Here is a 12,056-nt window from a genome sequence, read left to right on the forward strand (position 1 = left end):
CCCGCAAATCCCAGTACTTCTTGGTGGCTCTTGGGTGAATAGAATACCGAGAACTATGGGCTTATGTCAAGATCAGTTCCCTCAAGTCATCAACATTCGAAACACATAACCAACCTTCAAATCTAAGGACACCATCTCCCTCTTGAAAGAAAGCCTTAACGGACTTTCTAAGTACCATTTCTTTCAATTTTGCCAAAGTCTGATCAAGGCATTGCTTTTCTTTAACATCCGCCACAAAAGATGATTCCGACTCTTTATGAACCATGACACCACCATTGGTGGAGTCTACCAATCGTACACCCAATCGGGCTAATCTATGGACATCCCGAGCTAACTCTTTTCTATCATTCTTAACATGTGCAACACTACCCATCGATAGTCGACTAAGAGCGATAGTCGACTAAGAGCATCCGCTACTATATTTGCCTTACCGGGGTGATAAAGAACACTCATATCATAGTCCTTCAATAATTCGAGCCACCTTCTTTGGCGAAGATTCAAGTCCCTTTGGGTAAACACATATTGTAAACTTGTATGATTGGTGAAAACATCAACTTGGACGCAATACAAATATTGCCTCCATATCATTAAGGAAAATACAACAGCCGCTAATTAAAGGTCGTGGGTAGAATAGTTCTTCTCATGAACCTTTAGTTTCCTTGAAGCATAGGCAATCACCTTACTATTTTGCATAAGCATGCATCCCAACCCCACTCTAAAGGTTTCAGATTATAGCACAAAGCCATCCATACCTTCCGGTAGAGTCAACACCGGAGCAGAAGTAAGTGTATTTTTCAACTCTTGGAACCTTTTCTCACAAGCCTTGGACCATATGAACTTGGCCTTCTTTTGAGTCAAAGTCATCAAAGGAGAAGCAATGGAGGAAAACCCCTCATAAAACCTTCTATAATAACCGGCCAAACCCAAGAACCATCTAATATATGTCGCTGATAGAGGTCTAGGCCAACTCTTGACCACGTCTATCTTAATTATAATCACTTCAGTACCCTTGCTTAAAACAATATGGCCTAAGAAAGCCATGGACCTTAACCAAAATATTCACATTTGCTAAACTTTACACAACATTGTACATCCTTAAGGATTCACAATACGATCCTCAAATGATCAATATGCTCATTCTCACTTCTTGAGTAAATCAGAATATCATCTATGAACACAATTACAAACATATCAAGGTATTGTCTAAAAATCCTATTCATCAAGTCCATAAAGGCCGCCAGAGAATTAGTCAAACTAAAGGACATAACCAAAAACTAATAATGACCATATCAGGTTCTAAAGGTCATTTTCGGAATATCTTCTTCTTTCACCCTCAATTGGTGATAACCTTATCGGAGATCAATCTTAGAGAAATAACTTGCCCCTTGAAGTTGGTCAAATAAATGATCTATCCTTAGAAGAGGATACTTGTTCTTGATAGTCACCTTATTCAATTGTTGATAATCGATATACATACAAAGACATCCTAAAACCATTCTAAACCTTGTGCTCTGATTACCAAGTTTGTCACGGCCCAAGAGTACCCCCTGATGTAACAAGGCATATAAGACCCCGAGTGGCCTCATACAAGATAATTAGAATATCATAACATAAAGCATTAGAAAATGGTGCGAAAATTTAAAACATTTCAACACAATCAAAGTCTTTCATAAAATGACCTGTAGTCTAATATCATTTTCTCAAACCATCAAACATAAGAGATAACAAATCTTGGGACGCAGCCCATACAATAGTCCAACATAAAAGAAAGACATAATAGAGAAAAAAGGGTGATCAATCCTCGAATGCTATGAGGACTCACCAAATCTTCACTTTCTTAACAAACTAAGAACCTAGCCACAAGTGTGTGAATGAAGATAGCCGGACCCTACATTTGATAAGAATATAGGCAAGAGTATGAGTTAGTACAAAAATGTTCTAAATATGATTGCTAGTATAAACAACATACACATAAACATAAGTCAACATAAGACATAAGGCATGAGCATAATCAAGGTATAATAAGCATCACAATGAAAGAGGAACACTTCCTTAAGTAGCCTCACTAACCTTAGCCAATACTAGGGTCATCCGCCTCTAGTCAAGCTTACATCAAGAAGGCATATCTAGCAACACTCAAAGAAATTCATCTTCATAACATAATAATATCGTTCATACTTACATTTAAATACATGGGTATTCGCCTCTTTGCCTAGCTTTCAAAGGCTAATGGGTATTTGCCTCTTGCCTTACTTACTTTAAGATCATGGATACTCGCCTCCACAATCACATCATATGACACGGGTACTCACTTCCATATTATTTCACAAGGATCATGTCTACTCGCCTCCATATCCATTTATCATAATAAGAACGTGGGAAATTACCTCATATCCTTAACATATAGAGGTCAAGGGTAGTTGCCTCTAGCCTCATCATTCATTTAGCATTTTAGTCTAGATTTATTTTAGGTGAGCAATCTTTTCAACCTAGAATCATTCATGTGAGTAAACCTTTCACATTCATAAAACCATGCTTAACAATTCATTGTAGGAAGTATCCCTTCCATACTACAACATCAACAAATAATAATTCATAGCCTAGGCTTTACTCTCAAAGCATCTCATCTCATTATCATCATCTATGCTATATTCTCAAGCAATTAATTATCATAAGCATTATATATGCTTCAATCGAAAGCAATTCTAGTCATAATACATCAATCATGTAAGGAGATGTATAAACCCGTAAAGTTTCCATTAAAGGCATAAAATCTAATTTCATAAATTCTAGGTTAGAAACATGGAATAGGCATGAGTACATGTAATCTAATACTAAAAATATTTAATCCTACCAATTCAATCATGAACAATCATTACCTACTCAATTCGGTCAACATTCATCATAACCCAAAACATTGGAAGAAACCCTAAAAAATGGCAATTTAGACTTCACAATTGGGGAATTCTAGAGGAATCTGTGGATGGAAGGAATCCATGGATGAAAAGCCATCATACCTTGATAACAAATCCCTCACAAGCTTGAAGATTGAAGACTTGACTATACCTTAGCTTCAATTTCTTCCTTCTTCTTCCAACTTCTAGAGAGAGAATATTTGAGAGAGAGTTTTGTGTTTTTTTCTTTTGGGAATTGAGAGAATGAATTAAATGGGTGACTTTAGGGGTCTAAAATACTTACATATCTGGTCTAGTTTTAGTCAAAATGACAACACTTAATTCTAATTAAAACTGGAAAAGACCCTTAAGTCCCTAAAATAACTGTCAGGGCTTGACCCATGAGACCATGACTGACGAACCGTGGATTGACCTACGGTCCGTCCTGGTCAATCGTGGTTTGATGTCAGGGATTTTCCTGGTCACCCATGATACCCCCAACCACAAGTCGTGGACCCATCCACAAGGCGTAGGTCGTGGTGTGGTTCTGCCTTAGGACAAACCTATAATAACTTGCCAAACCCAAGAAACTTTGAATATCCAAAGGGGATAGAGGTCTAGGAAAACTCTCAACCAAATCTCACGTTTTCTAAACTTTGCAAATAGTTATTGATCCTTGAGGACTTGCAACATAATACTCAAATGATCAGTGTGCTTATCCTTACTGATTGAGTAAATCAAGAAATCATCGATAAACACAATCGCAAACATGTCAAGGTATTGTCTAAACACCATTCTTCATCAAATCCATAATTGCGGCTGGAGTTTTAGTCAACCCAAAAAACATTACCAAAAATTGATAATGACCATACCTATTTGGAAAAGGCATCTTCAAAATGTCATATTCTTTCATCCTCAATTAATGATAACCCGACCGAATGTAGATCTTAGAGAAGTAGCTCTCTCCTTGGAGTTAATCAAATAAATAATCTATCCTTGGAATAGTGTATTTATTCTTAATGGTAACCTTTTTAAATTGTTGGTAATCAATACACATGCGAAGTGAACTATCATTCGTATGAACAAATAAAACTGGAACACCCCATGGAGAGACACTCAATTGGATGAAAACTTTATCCAACAAATCCTTCAATTATTCTTTCAATTACTTATGTTCTGCCGGAGCCATACGATAAAGAGGGATAGAGAGAGGTTGCGTATATGGGAGAATGTCAATACCGAAGTCTATTTCCCTATTGGGAGGAAAGTCACTTGGTAGATCACCGTAAAATACTTTTGGAAACTCATTCACAACAGCGACCGACTCAAGAGTAAGGCTTTCAGAATCTGTATTCCTTACGTGAACAAGATGATATACGCAACCCTTAGAAATTGATTTTCTATCTTTAAGACAAGAAACAACTTGACCTTTAGGCATACAATTTCCCTCTTTCCACTCTAGGATGAGCTCATTTGCATATTGAAATTTGACCACTCGGTTCTACAATTAATAGATACATAACGAGAATGGAGCAAATCCATACCAAGAGTAACATCAAAATCTAACATATCAAGTTCGATAGGATCAACATGAGTGACTCTTTTGTATAAGGAGACATGACATTTTCTATAAACTCTCTTAGCCACAGTAGAATCACCAATAGGAGTACAGACCAAAAAAGGTGTAACAAATATCTAGAAGAACATCAAACCTCATCACCACATATGGCTTCACAAAATACAAGGTAGCATCGGGATTAAGTAAAGCATAAACATCATGATGAAAGACATTGAATGTATCGGTAACCACTTTGGGAGAACACTTTTGCTTATGACGAGTTTGGAGTGCATACAACTAGTTTTGCTTTGGAGCACTTGAACTCGAACCACTAGGTAGAGCTTGCCTACCATCCCTTCTCTTGTAATTTCTAAATGGGCAATCCCTCAAGTAGTGACCACTCTTTCAAAAACCAAAGCAATTATTGATGAGTGGTTGATTTACACTCATTTACGGAGCATTTAGCACAATAATTAGTGTCCTCAATTCCTAATTTTGTCCTTTTCTGATAAAATGTTGATGATTTATCATTATGAGGGTAATTGGACAAGGCAAGGACTAATGTTTGAATGAATTATAAATAAATACAAAAATAAGAGAAAAATGAATATTGTAGATCACCTAAGATGATGGACAGATAGCCAACTTAGAATGACCTCGCACAAGTTGACAATGCAAAACACTAATGTCTATCAAAGAAGGTCAGCAGACTCTGGTAAAGATGGTGATACACAGAACGAGAATGGTGACCCAAATGAACATCGTCCAATGTGATTGTGTGCAAAAAAAAGATGCAATTCCTGAAAGGTAAACAAGGTGGTACTTTGTGATTTTCAAGAGTGACGGACCGACTCTATCGAGTTCATTAGCTGAGGTTTAAACACCTGCGGCCTAGATCATCACAAGGTTAGTTGAGAAAATAAAGGCAATTCACTGAGCAAGTTTCGCGAACCCAACTATTGTCGCTGAGTCGGTTACAAAGTAGATTTTGGGCCAAGTTTTGGGAAAGTATAAATAGCACAAGGATATAATATTTAGAGAGGTTTTTGATTTGGAGAGTTGATCAAAAAGTGACTAGAGATAGTCTAAGAATAGTTTACCTTTGAAAAATACTTTCTTGCTCTTGGGATTTACAACTTGGTGTTAAATATTGATAAATTGATGTTGGATCTAAAGTGGGTCTACTCTTAATTTCTTTATTTGAAGTTGCCCATGGCTTCTTTCATAGAAGGTACAAGTTTTTACTTTTTGTGATGGGTCGTTGAAACCCCAAGATCTAGGAAAATGGGATTGGGTGTTAATTTAATGTAGTGGATATTGTGCTATGTTCAGTTTTGTTGTTGTTCACGCATGAATTTAGTCAAATTACCATGGAGTTAACTCAAGGGTTAAGGTTGCAAATTTAATTCCTACTTCCAATCTAAAGTTGATGTTCTAAAGAGATATATTGAAATGGGTGATTAGTTCAATACTAGCAATTTAGGTTTGATGTCTATGACTTGCTTGGAAGAGAGGTTATGGGTTTGATCGATTTTCCCAATTATTGAAAAAGAGAATAGATTAAGGTATTTAGTTGTTTAGGATTGACATTTAGATGAATTTGAAAGGAGATTCTTTGCATGTATGCTTTGAGATCCAGAGATGATTAGCATCAATGAAGATTACTTCGCTTATTCATGAATGTTTATCACTATAGAGCAGCACAGTTACCCTTATGTGGTATCAAATTCAGATCCCCGCACCCCTATATTTCTTGTTAACTCTTGATTTACCTTAGATTTTAGTTTATTTGCTATAATTCATAACCAAAGCTTTATATTAAGTTGGTCTATTTAACCTCGGATTAGAAAAGATGGGAAAAATTGTTGTCCTGCAGGATCTTGTGCCAAAACTAATGGAGCCACTAACAATCTGTGGTTTGGCAGATGGTCCCTAGGTAGGCCCATGGTTGGTGAATCCAATTTTTCACAAAAATGTCAAATTTTAGTATTTTTCATACGGTTCACCAGGACGGTCTGTTGTTCCATCCACATAACGTAGGTAGGTCTCGTAGGTGAGTACCATACTTAGATAAATTTTAGAACCAAAAGTCGGGACCTATGGTGGAGGTGCACGGCCTGTAGGTGGACCAACGAATCGTGTATGGGTTCCGTCGATAGCGGTCCAAAATTGAGGGATTCTGAACCCAGCAACGACCAACCAGGATGGCCTGTGGTCAGACCAACGAACCATATTTCTAGTCATTGGTAAGGTTGATAATTATTTTTAATAAGGTCTTCTGGGTCTTTTCCTAATTATTCTAACCCAATACTATGTTATTTTACCTTCAATTAAAGGCCCTATGTAAATGTTTTTACCCCCAACATCTTCTAATTGAATTCATTCTATCATCCTAAAAGAAGAACAAGTCCATCCTCCCAAATATTTCTCTCTCTAAAAGCTTGAAGAAGAATACTAAGGTTTAAAGTCAAGTCTCCAATTTAGCCATTGATTGTATGCTCTTGGCATTAAGGTATGGTATTAACCTATAAGGTCCTTTCCACTGTAGGTTTCCTTAATTCTCCTATTTTTACAAGGTATAATCTCCAATAGAAGTTAGGGTTTTTAATCAATCTCATGGGTTCTTGTCAATTATTGTATTATTGATTGATTGATGTCTTTTTATGCATGAATTCAAGAAATTGCATATTTCTAAGTTGAACCCATGTGAAATCCATGATTTCTAGAATTGTTCAAATAATGAAGCTTTTGAATCATGAAAGATGTGCTTATGAGGATATGCATATTTTTATGAAATGAATGAAAATGCTTTAAGACCTTCTTTAAAGATTGAAGCACCAACGTTGTTGTTGTTGTGAAAGGATTTCTCACATAAAGTATTCATAAGGTTGAAAGGTCTTCTCATCTGAATTGAATCAAGACTTATGGAGTTGTTCTAATGAAACTTAGCTTGGATTTGTTACTTGATGTGCCCTTCCGTGGATAATGAGGCAAGCGGTGATTATCCATGACGTAAAATGATAAGACAAACGGCGATTACCCATGTCTCATGAATGTTAAGAATTTTTAAGACTAATCAACATTTCATAGGAATTATGCTTAGCACTGAGTGGACAAGTGTTGATTACCCATGTCTCATAAACTATGTGCCACCATAGGTTGTGTAGATACACACTAGCTAGTCAATCCATAAAAGCTAGAAATGCATGGTCTTACCTTGGCAAGTAGGATACCCCATTTTGGTGTCGAATAGACACTGGAGTCCATGTTAATAGCTCATATGGTCTCAATATCAGTTAAAGGTAAATGTCTTACAATAATGAGCTAAGGTTACTCTAGAAGTATCTCATGAATTGATTAAAGATGTTAGCTTGGATTGATCATGTTTCTATGAATTATGCTTTCTAACCCCTCTTTCTCATGTTTTTTGTTTGTTCATTGCATGTCACAAAAAGGTCCTTTTAGCATTATTTCATACTCTTATGTATTGCTATCATACTTGGTACATATTTGTACTAACACATACTCTAGCCTATATTCTTCCAAATGTAGTGTCTGGCATTCCAGATTCACATTTATGTGGCTAGGGATCAGTTAGTAGATAATGAAGATTGGTGAGTCCTCATGTTCTGAGGACCGAGACTTTATTTCATTATAGCTTTTCTTTTCAGTATTGTATGTGATCTACATGCTACTTCCCGATCACTCTTAATGCACTAGATGGATTTCAGACTATGTTAGACTTCTGCAATGTTTTATAAGCACATATGTTGAAATTATCATTTAAATCTCTTAAATTTCTATTTTATTGTATGATGTATGTTAAGTGGCTTGCGTAAGGCCTCTCGGGGTCCTATACGCCATGTTACTCCTAGGCTATTCTTTGGGTTGTGACGACCTTTGTATTTAAAGCACAAGGTTTAGAAAGGTCCAAAGAAGTCTCATAAGCCACGTCGAATATAGTCTTGTTAATGAGTGTGAAGTGCGCCACACTTATGAATGAGAGGCTATAAGATGTTCAGGGAATTTCACTTCTTTAATTACTCTATGGGTGTACAAATTAGTTTAACTCTATAATGGCTCTCTCTGAATCCTTATCTAATGCTCTACAAGATATGTCCACTTTAAGGGCTTATGCTAGAATAAATGCGAGAGAGAATGCGGAATGAGAAGCTCCTCCTCAAGGTCCTCAAGTTCCGGTTAACCCTCTGGTCGAACAAGTGACTAATGCAGATTTTAGAGCTGTTTTTCAAGTGTTGGCTCACGCCAATAGGGTGGTTGTGGTCCCGGTTAATCAAAATGTGGGTATGACGACTACAAGAGTGAGAGAATTCACTAGAATGAATCCTCTGGAGTTTCATGTTTCTAAGGTCGAGGAAGATCCTCAAGAATTTATTGATGATGTGTACAAGAAAATGACTTTTAAAGAAAAAAAAATTGGTCATTAAAAGTTCATATCCAGTCATTAAAGGTCTATAACGATCAGGAATAAATTGGCCGTCACCGGTCGTTAATAGATCCGTCGTTAAAGGTTAACGACCGGATTGTATAGCTGCTCGTTAGATATCACTTAGCGACAACGATAAATCCGGTCGCTACATTTACTAACAATAACCACAAATTCCCTTTTTTGATGGTCATTTGGTCGTTAAAACATTGAAGTAAAACCACAATTTCCAGTCTTTACAAGTACTTTTAGTGGTCAGATTCTTTCATTGATTACATTACTTTTACCGACCAAGTCTAAATTCCTTTCATTGCTTTTAATAAATTTAACGACAAAGTTTGTTTCACAAATTTAGTTTCACATAATTATATATAGTTTTTATGTTGCTAGAGTAGTTCCAGATCTTAATATCATTTTTTTTTCCAGAAGCCATAAAAAATTTATTATAAAATTTCATAATTGTTTCGCCATGAATGAAAACATACTGGAAAACTTACATACAAATGTGTGTTCAACACAATATCTAAAAAACATACATGTTCAACATAAGATCTAAATAACATAGATGTTCGACATAATATTATAAAACATATATGTTCGAAATCTATCGAATCCTAAAAATTGAGAAAATGAAATAGTTGCATAGGTTAAAACATCTCTTGATCTGCACCAATAATAAAAATATAATCTTTCTTTCCAGCTGGCTCCACATTTCTTCAACAACACGTTATTTAATCTTCATCACATTCTTCATCTGTTAAAAAAACAATTTGAGGTCAATTCGTAAGAGAATGCCAGATAGCTATAACTTATAACTGTTAAATCATAAATCAATTATTTAATCACCAAAGAGCCCAAAAGTGGGCATGTCTTAATTCTCATCTTGAAAAGATCTGGCCATATGTGGATGAAGCAGCATCAGAACTAGTAAAGTCAAGTGTGGAGCCCTTTTTGGAACAATATAGGCTTGTGATTTTTTTCAAAGTTCACTCTTGGTACAGTTGCTCCACAATTCACAGGGATTTCTATTATTGAAGATGGAAGTGAGGGTATACCTATGGAATTAGAGATGCAATGGGATGGGAATCCAAGAAAAATACTCGATATCAAGACTTATGTTGGTGTAGCATTACCAGTGCAGGTGAAAAACATTGGGTTTACTGGTATTTTCACGCTCATCATTAGGCCACTTGTTGATGAGTTTCCTTGCTTTGGAGTTGTATGATATTCTCTAAGGCAGAAGAAAAAGCTGGATTTTATGCTTAAAGTAATTGGTGGTGACTTGACAACAATTCCTGGCCTATGTGATGCAATTAAGGGAACCATCCGGGACTCTATTGAAGACTCTATCACGTGGCTAGCAAGAAAAGTTATTCCCATTTTAACTGGGGATTATAGTGACCTTGAATTGAAGCTTACCGGAGTATTGGAGGTGAAACTTGTTCAGGCAAAGGAATTAACAAATAAAGATCTAATTGGAAAATCTAATCCTTTTGTTGTATTATATGTACGCCCTCTATGAGACTGAATGAAGAAGAGCAAAATAATTAACAACGATTTGAACCCAATTTGGAATGAGAATTTTGAGTTCATAGTCGAAGATCCATTGATACAACACTTGGTGGTAAAAATCTATGATGATTAAGGGCTTCAGTCAGCTGAACTAATGGATGTGCCCATATCTGTTTGAATGAGCTTGAGCTTGGTAAAGTGAAGGATATCTGGTTGAAGTTGGTGAAAGATTTGCAAATTCAGAGAGATAAGAAAAATAGGGGCCAGGAGAACTTGGAGCTATTGTACTGCTCGAATGGCATGAACAATGGGCTAAGTAACCCTTTTTCTCAGAATGAGCCAATGACTTCATTAGAGAGAGTTCTTAAAAACTCGGCAGAGGGAAACGAAGTTAGTCCAAACGGAAGTGAAACCAACAATAGAAGAGAGGCAATAATATGAGGGGTACTTTCTGTTAACGTGGTATCAGCTGATGACCTGCCCCCAACTTATATAAGGGGGAAGGCTGACCCCTAAGTCATTCTAATCATGAAGAAGGCTCAAATCAAGAACAAAACCAGGGTTGTAAATGAAAGTCTAAACCCTATATGGAATCAAACTTTTGACTTTGTTGTTGAGGACGGATTACATGACATGTTAATGCTAGAAGTTTGGGACCATGACTCATTTGGAAAGGATTTCATGGGAAATGCATACTGACTTTAACAAGGGTTCTAATGGAAGGTGAATACAAAGACTAGTATGAATTAGCTGAGGGTAAATTAGGGAAACTGAACTTGCATCTCAAATGGAATCTACAACCAATATTCAGAGACTACTAATGATGAACATCAAACTTCAGTTTTATATTCTTGTTAGTTTTGTACATGGAGTAAAATTTCTGTATTCCCTAATTGACTGGGAACGACAACATGTATAATCGAATATTTTCTGTACATGATTTATTATAAACAGAGGAGAGATATTATAAAGTTGTGAAACCTTTGAAGAGAAGCTGAAGGTTGGAGCTGGACAAGAATAAAAATTTAGGAATTTTTCAAAAAAAAGAAAGTTCAACAAGTTTTGAGATCATTATTCTAAAACTATAACACAATAAGGATTTAACATGCAACACAAATACTAAGGTGAACATGCAGGAAAGGAACTCAGTTCGGAACAAAGGAATACATCATGACTAAAACAGAGATATGAATAATTCTATAAGCATGTAGTCTCGTTCATCACGGAAAGTAATACAACTAAACACTGTCTACCCTCTAAAATGAACTTATCATAGAAAGACAGACCACTGCATTAGCAAAGCCCTTATCAAAGATGAGCATTTGTTAATGACATCACTAAATTCATTGACAAATACACATCATGGAATAGCTAAAGAAAAGTTTGCTAACCTGGTGGAGGCGATGGAAGTGATGGATGCTGACGAACCACTATACTTTCAAGGCGATCATATTTACTCTCTAGAATATCAATACTCTTTTGTAGTAATTCCTTTTCTTTTCGAGTTGTTTTTAGTTCTTCCAACAACGCAGCCTTAGAAGTACTACCACCTTTCAACTACTTAGTGGTTATTCCACCATAAAATCCAACTGCACGACTTTTGCATTGAGGTCCAAAGCACCGTTCCACTACCTCATTATTAGTA

The 12,056-nt window shown here is 36.2% G+C and overlaps 1 pseudogene; it reads left to right on the forward strand.

Moving 5' to 3' along the window:
* The first annotated feature begins 5,124 nt into the window (after positions 1-5,124).
* On the forward strand, positions 5,125-11,232 carry LOC102599734 (synaptotagmin-5-like; annotated as a pseudogene).
* The last annotated feature ends 824 nt before the right edge of the window (positions 11,233-12,056 follow it).

This window comes from Solanum tuberosum, unplaced genomic scaffold (assembly GCF_000226075.1).
Source record: "Solanum tuberosum cultivar DM 1-3 516 R44 unplaced genomic scaffold, SolTub_3.0 scf00242, whole genome shotgun sequence".
NCBI lineage: Eukaryota > Viridiplantae > Streptophyta > Magnoliopsida > Solanales > Solanaceae > Solanum > Solanum tuberosum.